The sequence below is a fragment of the Amblyomma mixtum genome, chromosome 1 (genome assembly GCF_055824585.1).
Source record: "Amblyomma mixtum isolate Tamu chromosome 1, ASM5582458v1, whole genome shotgun sequence".
NCBI lineage: Eukaryota > Metazoa > Arthropoda > Arachnida > Ixodida > Ixodidae > Amblyomma > Amblyomma mixtum.
In genome coordinates, this window is record NC_143012.1 from 155,286,112 (window position 1) to 155,301,276 (window position 15,165).

Below are 15,165 nucleotides of genomic sequence, written 5' to 3' on the forward strand. Positions count from 1 at the left end.
GCGTATGACATGTATGACTTCCGGACGTGTGCGTCGTTGCTGAGATGCTGTCGTGCCGTCGGGGATGACTTCATAGTCGTGGTCATCAATGCGACGGAGAACCCTGTACGGGCCAAAGTAGCGTCGCAGCAACTTTTCACTCAATCCACGGCAGCGATTGGCATCCATATCCAAACACGATCACCCGGCTTGTAATGCGTGTCTCGTCGGCGCAGATTGTAGCGTCGGGCGTCGGTATGCTGCTGGTCTTTAATGCGAAGTCACGCGTCTTCGGGCTTCCTCGGTGCGATGAAGGTAGGCGGTGACGTCGAGGTTGTCTTTGTCTGAAACATGCGGGAGCATTGCGTCAAGTGTTGTCGTGGGCTTCCTGCCGTATACAAGCTGGAATGGGGTAGATCTGGTTGTCTCCTGGACGGCAGTGTTATGGACGAAGATCACGTAGGGCAGAATGGTGTCCCATGTCTTGTGTTCGGCGTCGATGTACACCCCCCGTCAAAAGTAAACAGCCCAAGGGGTTTGCTTGCGAGGCCTGCTGCATGCCTCGTTATGCATCTTCAGCGACCGTAGCCTCCCGAAAGAGGAATGGCATCGCGTCCTCAACCCTCCCAAGCTTTGGACTGCTAGACATGCTACGGAGCCCCCCCGCTATGGAGCTTAGAAGCCAACCCCTTGGGCTGTATACTTTTGACGGGGGCTGTACATGGAGAGCATGTCTGCGATGGTTTTGTTCAGATGCTCTGTGAGTCCGTTGGTTTGCGGATGATAGGCAGTTGTCCTCTGATGGCTTGTCTGACTGTAGTTTAAGATGGTTTGCGTCAGCTCCGCTGTAAACGCCATTCCTCTGTCTGTGATGAGCACTTTGGGGACCCATGTTGCAGGAGAATTCGTTCGACAAAAAAATTTTGCGACTTCTGCTGCGGTACCACTAGGCAACGCTTTTGCTTCGGCGTAGCGGGTCATGTAGTCGGTGGCCACGATGATTCACTTGTTACCTGATGATGAAGTCGGAAAGGGGCCAAGGAGGTCCATCCCTATTTGCTGAAAGGGCTTAGTTGGAGGTGGTATGGGGTTCAGGAGTCCGGCTGGTTTAACGGAGGCGTTTTGCGTCGCTGACACTCGCGGCACGTTTTCACGTAATGGGAAACGTCGGCAGCTAACCGCGGCCAATAGTACTCCTGGATGCGGTGCAACGTGGGAGCAATCCCGAGATGGCCTGCAGTCGGCTCATCATGACATGCCTGCATAATTTCTTGCTTGAGATTTTTGGGCACAACAAGAAATTATGCAGGCATGTCATGATGAGCCGACTGCAGGGCATCTCGGGATTGCTCGCATGTTGCACCGCATCCAGGAGAAGTACTCTCCTCATCATGGAAGTAATCTCTTCATGGCTGTGATCAATCGAGATTAGTCCGGTCGCTTCTCGCGTCACGAACAAAAATGGTAACACCCCTTTCCTGCGGCCTTGAGCGCGAACGAACGGACACTACAATGATACGTGGCAATATGACGCGCGCTTGACAAACGGCGTGAATTAACCTTATAGAGTAAAGCATGTTGCTAGGTCAGTTTACTGGCTAACTTCATGTGGATCTAAGTTAAGCTCAAGTAGCCACTGTAGCTCAAGATCCTCCGAAGATACGGCACTCAATTGACAGTATTGATGCCTTGACCAATGGATTAGGGTGCCTCCATGTTCCGTTGGTTAGGTGGCGACATCTCCGCCAATACGAAGCATGGGCTCATTTAGCCACATCCGAATATATTTCTGGAAATCGGCACGTTTGTATTTTTGGCATATGAAGTGTAAAATACTGCGTTTAGACATCTAATTTTTGTATAAGATTAAGTTTTAGAAGCTTTTTCTGCATTGTACGGATCGGAAATCACCTTGCAGAATGATGCATTGAGGCACCCTCGGAGTGGTGCATCACGTCCGGCCCGTATGCGACCTGTGGCCGTCTGTGAGGTGGTGTTTGCCTCGCCATTTCCACGCGCATTATAGTCGAAGGCCTTGTGAAAATAAATCATAAGTTCATTTTAATGAGAGTTCATTGTGTGATGGTAAACTGGTAACAAGGCTAGACCTTTTATAGTAAACCGTGACTAGATTAAAAGCATTTTCGCTGTAGCTTCGATGCGAAGCACGCTAGGCCTAGCGACACGAGGCATAAGCAAAGGAGGCACTACTACGGGTAACTTGGCAGTCTGCTGATGTGACCTCTGCACATTTCTCGTAGGAGTCTCGGAGGTGCTTATCTTTTAAAAGTGCGGAGTACAGGGGCAATGGAAAGACTTGCGAGCAATGCGGCGCCTACGCATTCCGCCGTTCGCATTTGTTTTCATCACGCTTTTACTCCGGTGTTAGCAAAAAGACGCCAGAGTCGTCCATGATACATTCCATGATGTCTCTAACGTCTGTTTCTTACTAGCCTAGTAAAAGCGCGATGACGAGAAATTCGAACAGCGGAGCGCACAGACGCCGCGTTGTTCGTGTTTCTTTCCGTCCCGACAGTACTTCGAGAAGAGCAATTTATGTTAAGCGTACTCACCAAAGATTGTGTGTGCTTCACGTCGAAGACTGGTGGTGGCTCGCACTGCATACAGGAACGACTTCCACGTCATGAATGAATTCACGCAAATAACCGCATGTTGCACTTGTCAGCATGAACGTGAATGGCCATAACTTACGGCTAGGACAGGTTCATGTTTTTCGTGCCAACATCTAAGCGCAGCGGCGAAAGCTGGCACTTAGTGCCTGCAAACTAGTTTCTTAGAAAGCGAGGGCTCGGGCAAGTTTCTCATGGCGCGAACCACAGCATATGCACGGACATGGGGCACGAACCTGCAATAGCAGACTACACCAATGGAACGTTTCTGTTTTTCACAATGCAAAAACGGAAGCTTGTATAGTGTACCATTTTAAGCACTATCAGTTATTTTCAAAGAATATTTGCTTTGAAAAGTGTGTCTGTGTTGTGTCCCCTTATTGTTTTTGTGTGTGTAACGACCACTCGCATCCTCCTCCTAACGACCACTCGCATCCTCCTCCTAACGACCACTTGCCCCTCGTCGCACGCTGTCGCCAGATGCCCCCCCATGGTGCGCCCCCGCATCCTCCTCCTGTTTTGGGAAGCCACTCCCTCCCGTGGACGCTTCTCCGCTCCCTCCTTTCTTCGGGCGGCCAGTTCGGCTCCTGCCTCGGTCGACGCTGGTCGCACCCTCATCGGCTTTAAATAAACGAAGTCTTAAAGTACCGTGTGCGTCTTTCGCTGCATTAAACACAGCGACCGGACACGACAGTGGCGACGAGAAAGTGGATTCGACCCGCGCTACGCAACGCTATTGACAAGCCATGGCTACGCGAGGGTTTCCCAATCAGATACCAGAATTCAACGGCTCATCGTGGTCATCGTGGGTTGGACGCCTTCAGTTCTACTTTGAAGCTAACAACATCACAGACCCAGCCTTGAAGAGGGCCAACCTGCTGACGCTGTGCGGGGAGCAGACCTACGATACTGTCTGCGCCCTTATTCAGCCAAGCACACCAGCGGCAGTGTCTTACGACGACATCGTAAAAGCGCTGCAAAAGCACTACGACCCAAGGCCATCCGAGGTCTACAGCCGGGCTCGCTTCCAACGATGAGATCAACTGGGAGGAGAAACTGTGAGCGCCTACGTAGCCGCGCTCAGGAAGCTCGCTGCCGACTGCAATTTTGGAACGCTGTCGACAACAGCTACCGGGCAGAAGGGAGACGCAGCTTCTTCTGCTAACACCACCATGCTTCCCTTGGACGTGATGTTACGCGACAGATTTGTGTGCGGACTGAGTGACGAGTCACTGCAGCAGCGCCTGTTCGCTGAGAAGGACCTCACATTCAGCAAAGCTTACGACATCGCCGTTCGAGCGGAGAGCGCCGGTCACCAGCAGAGAGGGATTCGCCGGAACACCGAGCCGGTACACCAGACAAGCAACCAGGTGCGCAAGCCTTCTGTTGTTGTAAAATCGGTCAAAAAGGCACAACGCTGCTGGCGGTGTGACGACCAACACAACCCCCAGGGATGTCGATTCCAGTCAGCCACGTGTAATTTTTGCCACAAGCGAGGGCATATCGAAAGAGCATGCATTACGAAACGGAGACTTGCCAAGATAAAGTCACCTTCCCAGCCTAATCACAGCGTCAACGCCTCAGAGAATACGCCGCTATCTGATCTCCATGGAACAACATCAGCAACACCATCTGTGTTGTACGACCTGAACACCATGAATCTCGGCACGCGACCGAAGATTTTTACAGAAGTAAGCGTACATCACCAGCTGATTAAGTTCGAGGTGGACTCCGGCGCAGCCTGTACTCTGATCAGTGAGGACACGTTCCGAACTTCATGGCCATCTGACGCACCCGCCCTGCAACAAGACGACACGCACCTGCGAACGTGGTCAGGACAGAATCTGCCACTATTGGGCTCTGCCAACGTGCAGGTTAACTACAACGGCCAGACCCATACGCTACCTCTGCTTGTTGTGAAGGGCACAGGATCAAGCCTTCTAGGGAGAAACTGGTTTTCTCCACTAGGCGTGATGATATGCGGCATACACCAGACGCCGAGCCAGAACATGGTTGAGCAACTGCAAGAGAAATACGAAAGAGTATTCTCGGAAGAGATTCCAGGAAACGAAGGGCCCCCGGTCACACTGGAGTTGTTGGACAACGCGCAACCCAAATTTCTGAAGGCCAGGCCGGTGCCGTTTGCTCTCCGAGATTCAGTTGAAAAAGAGTTGGACAAACTGGAGCAGCAAGGTGTCATCGAGCCGACGCAGCATTCAGAATGGGCCACACCACTTGTCGTAGTTCGCAAGAAGAACGGAACCATACGCCTCTGCGGAGACTACCGGAGCACCGTCAATCTTGCGACTAAAGCGTCCTCTTACCCGCTACCGACACCTGAAGAAGTATTCAGTGTACTACGTGGCGCAAGAGTCTTCAGCACATTGGACCTCACCCAGGCGTATCAGCAGCTGAAGGTGAGCGAGTCAACTGCTGAATTATTGGCAATTAACCCACTGAAAGGCTTGTACAAAGTCAAGCGACTGCCTTTTGGCGTAGCTGCAGCCCCGGCCATATTTCAAAAATTCATGGAGACAGTGCTTCAGGGCATCCCAGGAGTTTGTGTCTACCTTGACGATGTCATCATCAGTGGCACTTCCACTGAAGAGCATGCAGTGCGCCTAGAGCTCGTTCTCGAAAGGCTAGCAAACGCTAATTTGTGCATAAGCAAATCGAAGTGCTGTTTTGCGGTGCCAGAGGTGCAATTTCTGGGACACCGAATTGATGCGGAAGGCATTCACCCTACCGAGGACAAAGTGCGAGCGATCACAGAAGCACGAGCTCCAACAAACAAGCAGGAGCTACAGGCTTTTCTCGGACTCTTGACGTTCTACGACCGGTTCTTGGAACAAAGAGCTACCGTGGCCAACGACTTATACCAACTCCTTCGGAAAGATGTGACATGGACATGGTCGCCACGCCATCAGCAGTCATTCGATGCCCTGAAAGACCTGATTCGAAGATGTACAGTCCTCCGCCACTACGACGAAAGGAAGCCTCTGCTTTTGGCTTGCGACGCATCACCGTACGGAGTCGGCGCGGTTCTATCGCAAACTGACGAGCAAGGAAGGGAAGCTCCCATCGCCTTCGCCTCACGTACGTTGTCGCAAGCAGAACGCAACTACGCGCAACTTGACAAAGAAGGGCTAGCCATCGTCTACGCGGCGACACATTTTCACCAGTACATTGCCAGCCGGAAGGTGACCTTTATAACCGATCACCGACCGCTATTGGGCATTCTGGGACCACAAAGGCCTATGCCACCAACTTTGTCTCCGCGAATGACACGTTGGTGCATCAAACTCTCAGCGTACGACTACGCTCTGGTCTACCGCAATGGGAGTAAACATCAAAACGCCGATGCGCTAAGCCGTCTGCCACTAGACGCAACTGTTGACGAACCATTTCCACCAGGAGACGTTCTGATGTTCGAAGCACTGCCAGAACCTCCGCTTACAGCAGGCACAGTTGCAGCATCTACGCAGAAGTGCGCAGCTCTCCGGCTAGTTTACACAGCTGTTCAACAAGGCAACGTGCATAAACTCAAAGGGGACAACTTCGACGCTTACCGCAGGCGAGCTACAGAGTTGAGCACCCATCGCGGCTGCATCATATTTGGGTCCCGAGTTGTGATGCCGAGAGAACTACGCGCACAAGCTATGTCTCTCATCCACGCCGGACATCGGGGCATCGTTGCAATGAAAAAGTGTGCCAGAAGCTACATGTGGTGGCCTGGCATTGACAACGACATCGAAACAGTGGTGCGAGAATGCAAGCCTTGCCAGAGCAGCCGGAGCGCCCCGCCGAAAGCTCCTGTCCCAGAATGGGAAAAGCCAGACACACCATGGCACACACTGCACATTGATTTTGCAGGACCAATTGAGGGCTGCACTTTCCTTGTGGTCGTAGATGCCTACACAAAGTGGCTTGAGATAAGGCAAATGGGACAGACGACTTCGGCAGCAGTCATTGACAACCTCCGATCACTATTTGCAACGTTCGGCCTGCCGCGCAAGGTAGTGTCGGACAACGGAACACCGTTTGTGTCTGCGGAGATCCTCAAGTTTTATCACGACAACGGGATCTCATCAGTTACATCGGCCCCCTACCACCCAGCGACAAACGGACAAGCCGAGCGCTACGTAGCCGAGCTAAAACGCGCCCTTGAAAGAGATCAGACAGGCTCGCTGCAGCGCCGCCTTGCGCGCTTTCTCTTCAAGCAGCACACGACGGTTCAGAGCACAACAGGCGAGACCCCCTCGAAAATGATGTTCGGGCGTGAAATGCGAACCCAGCTCACAGCCATCCTCCCCGAGCCAAAGGCAGAGACGTTCCGGGAAGAAAAAGCAATTCCGCGCTGCGGCACGCTTAATGAGGGGCAGCGCGTCCTCGCCCGACAGTTTCTGAAAAAGCCACGCTGGGAGGAAGCTACAATTGTCAGACGCATAGGCCTGCGCTCTTGGCTCGTCAACATACATGGCACAGTAGCACGCCGACATCTCAACCAGCTGCGTAGATTTACGACGCCGTCTGAGAGCTGTCCGCCAGCGGAGAGAACACGTGCACCATCTTCCCACATAGCCTGGCACCTCTTCCCGGAAGAAGAGACTTCGCCCAGGACAGACCTAGGAGACACAGCGAACAACAGCCAGCCTACAAGTGTTTCTCCCCCGAGCGCACAAAGCCAGCGCGCCTCCACGCGTGAGCGCCGACCCCCTGCACGATACCAGGCAACTTTCTAAGGGGGAAGGAAGTGTTGTGTCCCCTTATTGCTTTTGTGTGTGTAACGACCACTCGCATCCTCCTCCTAACGACCACTCGCATCCTCCTCCTAACGACCACTCGCATCCTCCTCCTAACGACCACTTGCCCCTCGTCGCACGCTGTCGCCAGATGCCCCCCCATGGTGCGCCCCCGCATCCTCCTCCTGTTTTGGGAAGCCACTCCCTCCCGTGGACGCTTCTCCGCTCCCTCCTTTCTTCGGGCGGCCAGTTCGGCTCCTGCCTCGGTCGACGCTGGTCGCACCCTCATCGGCTTTAAATAAACGAAGTCTTAAAGTACCGTGTGCGTCTTTCGCTGCATTCAACACAGCGACCGGACACGACAGTCTGTTAGACGCAAAAAATATTATTTTCCATGGTTCGCTATAGTTAGCGGCATGAAGAGAAAGCCCTCTCTCTCCATGAGCAACTTCGGTGCTTGTTTACGCTGAGAGTTACTGTATATGCTAGCATATTTTATTACACGTCGTACTGATGGTAAAACAATGCTTCCTTGCAACATATAATTTGCGAAGATTTGTATTTCTGAAGTCATAGTTATTATGTCTAAGAGCCAAGCCAGTACGATACCCTGCCTTCCCGGCATGCTTCCTGGCATTTCCACCATGATTTCCACTATCACGGCCGCTAGATACAAAGCGCCATATTCCCACCATGGAGAAAAGGCATCGAGGAAGGCGGCGGCGGATGGCGTTCGCCTGGTTTCGTGCTGTCGGTTCGCGGTGAGCGCAGCACCGAAATAAAAGAAAACAAAAAACCAGCTGCTTAAGCTGCGGGTCCTCAAGGCAGTCCACATGTGCATAGATTCTTCATCACCAAATTTGCTCGACGAAAACATTTAAAAGGAAGAATCACTATCCCATTCCTGACAACTATGTCAATCATTTGTGGTTTTAAATCCCGAAGGATGTACTCTTTTTCTCATATATTTCATTTCATTTAATTTATTTCATCCTTAAAGGCCCGAGGGCATTACATAAGGAGGGGGCTACAATTCATATAAAAGAAGCATAAAAAACACACGCACAATGAACACACACAACAAACTTCAAAAGCTAAAGAGAAAAAAAATAAAGAAAAAGGACAAAGGGTTTATATGTGCAGTGAAAGCATACAAAGAAAAAAATTCGCTTGCGGCAGCGAGCACAGATGAAAGTCCAGTGATCAATACGTGGTAAAAATGACAAGGAATTCACTTATTCTGAAGATGACGGGCCAGTTCTGTACGAAAGGATTTTGAATCGTTGCATAAAACTATGTCGTTAGGTAGGGCATTCCAGAGTGTTATTGCATTGGGGAAAAATGAACTATTCATTGCTAATGTACGTACGGGTATTGATACCGGCTATGGGGTGGCTGTGGCTGAGGCGACTTGAAGTTCTTATCGGGGATTTTAGAAGTGGGTGTCTTGAAGCAGGATGGTGGAAGAAGTGATGAAGCAGGCAAAGACGTGAAATTATGCGGCGTTATTCAAGTGATGGTAGGGAAAGAGAGCGTTTGAGTGCAGTGATACTAACTTCTTTGGAATATTCAGAGGTGATAAACCTGACGGCGCGATTTTGGATGGCCTCGATTTCGGCGGAAAAGTATGCTTGAGATGGATGCCAGATAGATGATGCGAACTCAAGTTTGGGGCGGACGAATGTTTGATAAGCCAGTTTTTTAACATCTGGAGATGCTGATTTCAGGTTTCGCCGGAGATAACCTAAGACACGAGAGGCATCGGAACATATGTCTCAAGGTTCGTGATTAAATGGTCTACCACACCGTCCTAGTTGTTTTGGCGGTAGGTGTGGCACGTTACTGTCTGCCAGGAGACGCCCTCTGTTGTCCACCTGAACTTCTTCGTCGGGTCCACCCATCGTAGGTTCTAGGAGGAGCTCGGCGGAAGTGATTTCACAGACGAAATTCATCTATAGTCTATCTTGGTTTACTTTGCGAGATACAACATATTCGGTTTCTTAGTGAAGCTCATTGCAGACAGCGATATATGTTTCGTCATGCACCAGGCGATGTACAGAATACAGCTCGCGACACCCTTCAAATTTGGACGGCCGAGGCTATTGCGTAGGCGAAGACGCTCGAAGGAGAAGAAGGGGTGCCGTGGAACTGCGACAGCTGCTTGCGGCAATGGCTGCAGTGGAATTTAGGCATCTTGCTCTTGCTTGATATTGTGTAAATGGTGGCAACTGCGCCAGTGCAGCCCGCAAGTACAAGTTGACCGCAGATACAAAAGAATCCAAACTTTGGCTGACGATCTGCGGAGCTTGTGGACGCGTCTGGAGCCGCACTGCCGATGACTGCACGGCAAGTCTCAGCGACCGTGAAACCTCCTCTAGGCAACTCTCGTCTTCTGTGATGTGGACGATGCCGGCCATGGACGGCTCGATTGGGGTGACGTCGTAGCTTTTTAATGCGAAAGGACCGCGGCGAGAAAATGTACGGGGTGCAGGCGTGATACATGGAAGGAGGAAAGTGCAAGAAGGACAGAGGGAGACAAGATTAAAAGCCTAAACGGGAACGAAGAGCAAGGACGCGTGCTCTCCCGAAGCAGCCGGTGTCCGCCGGAGAAAGAGTAGACAAAGAGGCGATACGAGAGGGAGGAGGACAGTAGAAGGAGAAGGCGGTGGTAGAAACTTTTATTGCCAAATGGTGGGGAGATGGCACCTGGGTGCATGGGCGTCCGGAAGGGGGGCAAGGGGGGTGGAATTACGGATATTATTTATGCACTAGTTCCTTTTTGGTGCTAACCTACCGCCGCCCCCATCCCCGGACATCGGGTCCACCCCCCCCCCCCCCCTCTAGAAAAAGTTCTGCGGACTCCCTTGCCTGGGTGCTCCTCACTGTGAGGAGGCACCTTACAAAGCGAAGGATATACCCTGGAGCGCAATCCTCATAGCACCGGAGATGAGCCGGCACTGGTCTTGAGTGGAAGTGCTGATAAGAACAGTCTCCTAGTAAGACTCCGCCACGGTCGGCGATAGGGGATGAGGGAAGGCGGGGCATGTGAAAGTCTCCTGGTTTTGCCACAAAGTTTGCATGAGGGGAATTGGTCCGGGTATCGGGCATGTAGCATTTTGGGGTATGGAGCAGTCTGAGTTTGTAGTCGTCGCCATTGTGCGGCCTGCGCTGTAGTGAGGGATGGGGCTGGGGGTGTAGCCCCTTCGTCTGCCCCGGTAGTACGAGAGAATACCACGGAAGGAGAGCAGGCGCTCCGCGGCCGGTAGAGGAGGCTCGACTCCTCCTTCCCGGAATGTGAGACCTCGGTTTAGGGAATGAGCCTCCTCGTTGCCAGGGGGCCGGCATGTGCTGGCGTCCAGATGAGGGTTATGGGGCGCCGGGGCTGCCAGAACCGCAGTAAAAGAGCAGCGGTGCTGGATAAGCCATAGGCATAGTTGAGAATGGCAGGTTTGGAACCAGAGATAATTTTGGCGGCAGATCTAGAGAGGAAAGCAAGTGCGATGGCTGCCTATTCTACCTCTGTGCTGGAATTGGTGATTATTGATCTCGAGGTTAGAAGCTTTGCTTGACTCTAGGCTACCGCCAGGGCCATATGGGAGTCCGACGTATATTCCGCTGAGTCCACGTAGACTACCTCATGGTCCTCGCTGTCCTGTTTGTGGAGGGCCCGAGCCCTTGCTGCTCTGTGGTCCTCGTCTCGCTCGGGGAGAATTTTTAGGGGTATGGGGCTATGTTGAAGTTAGAACGGAGGATAGAAGAAAGGGGGACCCCCTCGGTAGGGTGTGTAATCGATGTTAGGCCTAACTGAGATAATAGAGTGCGGCCAGCCTCTGAGTTGCAAAGACAGGATGTTTGAATTGTAAAGGTGGCTTTTATGGGTTCCTAAAAGGTGTAGGCGCCGTGCTTGACGAGTCGGTCGTCGGATGCATTGGGGGAAGGCGCACAGCCGTTTTCGTGGATCTTTGTAGGAGCACTTTTATCCGATCTCTCGCCTTCTGTTGAAGGGGTATATATGAGAAGGTATCCCACACCGCGATCCGCATTCATCTCGAGACCAAGAACATCCGAACTAGAACTGGTTAGAGGACCGTAAAGTAACTGCTCTGGTTGACACGGGAGCGTACTATTCTGTAATGAACAGAGAAATTCGCCACGCAGCAGAAGAAAATCACGGCTGCTCGGGACAGCCTGCAAATCCGCACCGTTGGAGGTCACCTTATTACATCATGAGTGTAGAGAGGGCAAAAATGAAGGGGACGTAGGAAGAACACCAGAACGAACGCTGCCGTTCATTCTTGTGTTCTTCCTAGGGCTTCGTCTTTTCTGCGCTGTCTACACTCATGGATTATTAACTGACCTAATCGCCTGTTTTAGCTTATTACACCATCGGTACAACGCACAGCGCAAGTGACTGTCATCAGATATATATCTTTCGCGCGACCTTCGTAGTGCACCAGTGATGTTCCCGCGACGTGCTGTTGGGGATGAGCTCCCTTAGTGAGCATCAGGCGGTCATTGATATTCGATAAGGCTGAACACGCTTTCTACTGTCGAAGCCACAGCTTCGAAGGCAATCCTGGAGCACCCCGTTGCCCTGAGCGTTCTCGACGAACAAGCGAGCGCCCCATCTCACTGAAGCTTCGCGGTCACCGTAGGTGCCAGGGATGCGAAAGCATCGAAACCATCATCGATGGGAAGGCATCGCGAAAGGAATTGCCAGTTTCCGGAATGAGCATGGCGATTGCGTTTCTTGACGAAATAACCGGCATATGAGACGCCTTCGCACACCCGAACCCAACTGGAAAAGCTCCGCTCTCCCAAGACCACACATATACCTTCGACATCAACCCTGGACTGCCTGGACACAGACAACACCAAAATGCGCAGTCTCTTTCGGAGTTAGAAGGACTGTTTTTCGTTCTCGTGAAAGGTCCGACAAATGCTGATAACAATGCATCGCATCGAGGCCGGCGAAGGCGCCTGGCCTCTCCGTCAAAGGCCCCGGTTGTGTGTTGCCGTGAGAACGCGAAGGCATGCTGGACCAAGTGGTCGAAATGCTTCGAGACGACTTCAATCTGCCTTGATCCCTTGGGCAGCACCGATCGTTCTCGTCTGTAAGAAAGACGGAAGTGTCCGGTTTTGGGTAGATTAACGCAATCCAAACACCCTAACGAGGAAAGTACGTATACTCCCATTCAAGTATCAACGATACCCTCGAGCGACTATGCCATGCTTAGTACTTTTAGTCAATGGAACTCAAGAGCGGCTACTGGCAGATCGAAGTGGACAATTGAGACCGATAGAAGATGGCCTTCAGCACGCCGGGCGGGTTATTCGAGTGCAAGGTCATTTCATTTGGGGTTAGCACTGCACCAGCAACCTCTCAGCGAGTTATGGACACTGTGTTAGCAAACCTCAAGCGGCAGACTTCTCGAGTACCAAGACGATTTTGTATACGAGCTTCTACGAACATTGGAAGAGGCTAAAGGCAGTACTGGATGCAATCAAGTTTTCTGAACTTACCCTGAACCATGAGAAGTGCCGCTTCGCCTACCATATGAAATGATTCGGTTCCTCGGTCACATAATCAGCAAGCACAGCGTACGTCCTGACCCACAGAAGACAGCCGCTGTTGCCCAGTTCTGGAAGTCTGACGACAAGAAAGCCGTCCGCGGATTTCTGGGATGGGATTAATAGAGACGCTTTGCCAAAAACTTTTCGCACACCTATCGTCTGACCCAACTGATAAAGGCGGACGTGCTATTCAGATGGGAAGCGTCGCAAGCGGAAACTTCAACGAACTTCAGCGTCGTTTAGTCTGCTCCGGCCCTCGGGCACTTTGACTGCAAGCAGCTCGGGTCTAGGTCTCTACAACTCGTCTTATAGTCTGGGCGCAAGCACACAAATGTAGACTGTCTATCACGAGCTCCTGTCGACAAGTCGCCGGAAGCGAACGATGAGGACGCCCTTTTGGGACCGATCAGCATCAGAGACTTCAACTAACACTAACGCTCAGAGCCTGAGTTACCGCGCCTACTCGAGTACCTGGAAGCATATGTCCTAGTCGCCCACTGGAGCGTTCACACACCGATTAGCTTCTTTTTGTCTTCATAACTGCGCCAGCGGAAAAAAACTCGCGCCTAACAATACCACCTGCCGTCTTGTTGTCGCTGCGAAACTTCGTGAAGAAATTCTATAGGCTTCGTATGACGAGCCAACAGGTGGCCACCTTGCCTTTGCTCGTAACCTTCGCTTAATTTAGGGAATTACTGGTCCTGTCTATCCGCTGACTTCGCACACAATATTTCATCTGACAAGTCGTTTGCAGCACTGCGAAAAAAGCTCTCTCGTCCAGTCAGGGCCAAGAGAGACAACAAATAGTCGCTCAAAATATGAGCATTGCTGCGACTATTTTTCAAACAGTTATTACAACAATTGAAAAAGGCAGTTCGAGATGGTGTTTTGAATGTATAGCGAGCGTTTCATTCACTGGTTAAGCAAACCGCGCCAGAACACTCGTTCAAACTTTGCTACAACAAGCTTAACTAAAACACTATGTGCTACATGTACTGTCCAGGAAACGACAGCACCCGTGAGCAATGCGGCTCACATATTTCTAATGAGCATGTAGTGATGCCTCCGACTGATTCTCAATAGCTAACTGATAATTCGCACAAGCGGCCGCAATTGCCTAACAATGTCACAGCCCACTTCACAAACATACGCAGTGCCATTCGAAATCGCGATGAATTGTCCTATGCTTCTCGGTATTTCGCTGTGATCGTTTATTCTGATAACTTGGAATGTTTGCAGTTGAATGTTGCCACTTCGCTCCAATTCATCTATGTTGAAATCACTGTTCATCATCAAAAGCTTGTATTGTGCGCCTGTTCTCGATCGCCGTCGACTCCTCCCGGGTTTTGCAAAGATCTTCATGAGGCTTTAAATATCATTAGCAGTAGATTTTATAATCTTCCTGTTCTTCTAATTGGCGACTTCAACTTTCCTGATAATAACTGGTCATGCACCACTCTTACCGCAAGTGACAGGACATCAGAATCATCGAATTTCGTATCTGCCTGCTCTGACTTTTCTTTGTCACAGGTAGTTATCTAGCCAACAAGAATGACAGATTTTCGCATGCAATACATTATACCTATCGCTAACAAATGTGAGGAATTTAATTTCCAACATTAGTTACCTGCCGGGAATGAGTGTCCATTCTCTACTTGCTATCGCCCTGAATTTACCATCATCTAAATCACATAAGATAAAGAAAACTATACACAGTTATTATAAGACTAATTTTTCAGCTATAAACGAAGAGCATGCTCTTGGCAGTTTCCTAACCGACTTTGATCAACGTTCAGCCAACGCCACTTGGTGTTTATTTGGAGATAAACTGCATGTACTTATAGAATTATATATCCCTCAAGCAAACATTACAGCTAACCATCATTCCCTGTGGTATAACCGGCAATTAAAGAACATCGATAATAAAGAGAGACGAATTTTTCGGAAAGCGAAGTCCTTGGGTAAACCACAACTCTGGTTGCAGGTAAAAGAAATTAGCAGAGTCTACAAAAAAGCACCGAAAGAAACGAGAGAGGAGTTTTTTAATGTGACATTTCCTTCAATGTTAGCAAGCAAACGTAAAAAGTTTTGGAGCATCATAAACAAGCAGGAGCAATCAGACATACCACTTCGCGGTTCTCAATCAAATCCAGTTCCGGCCGCCGCGGTGGCTCAGTGGTTATGGTGCTCGGCAGCTGACCCAAAAGACACGATCCCGGCCGCGGCGGCTAGAATTTCTT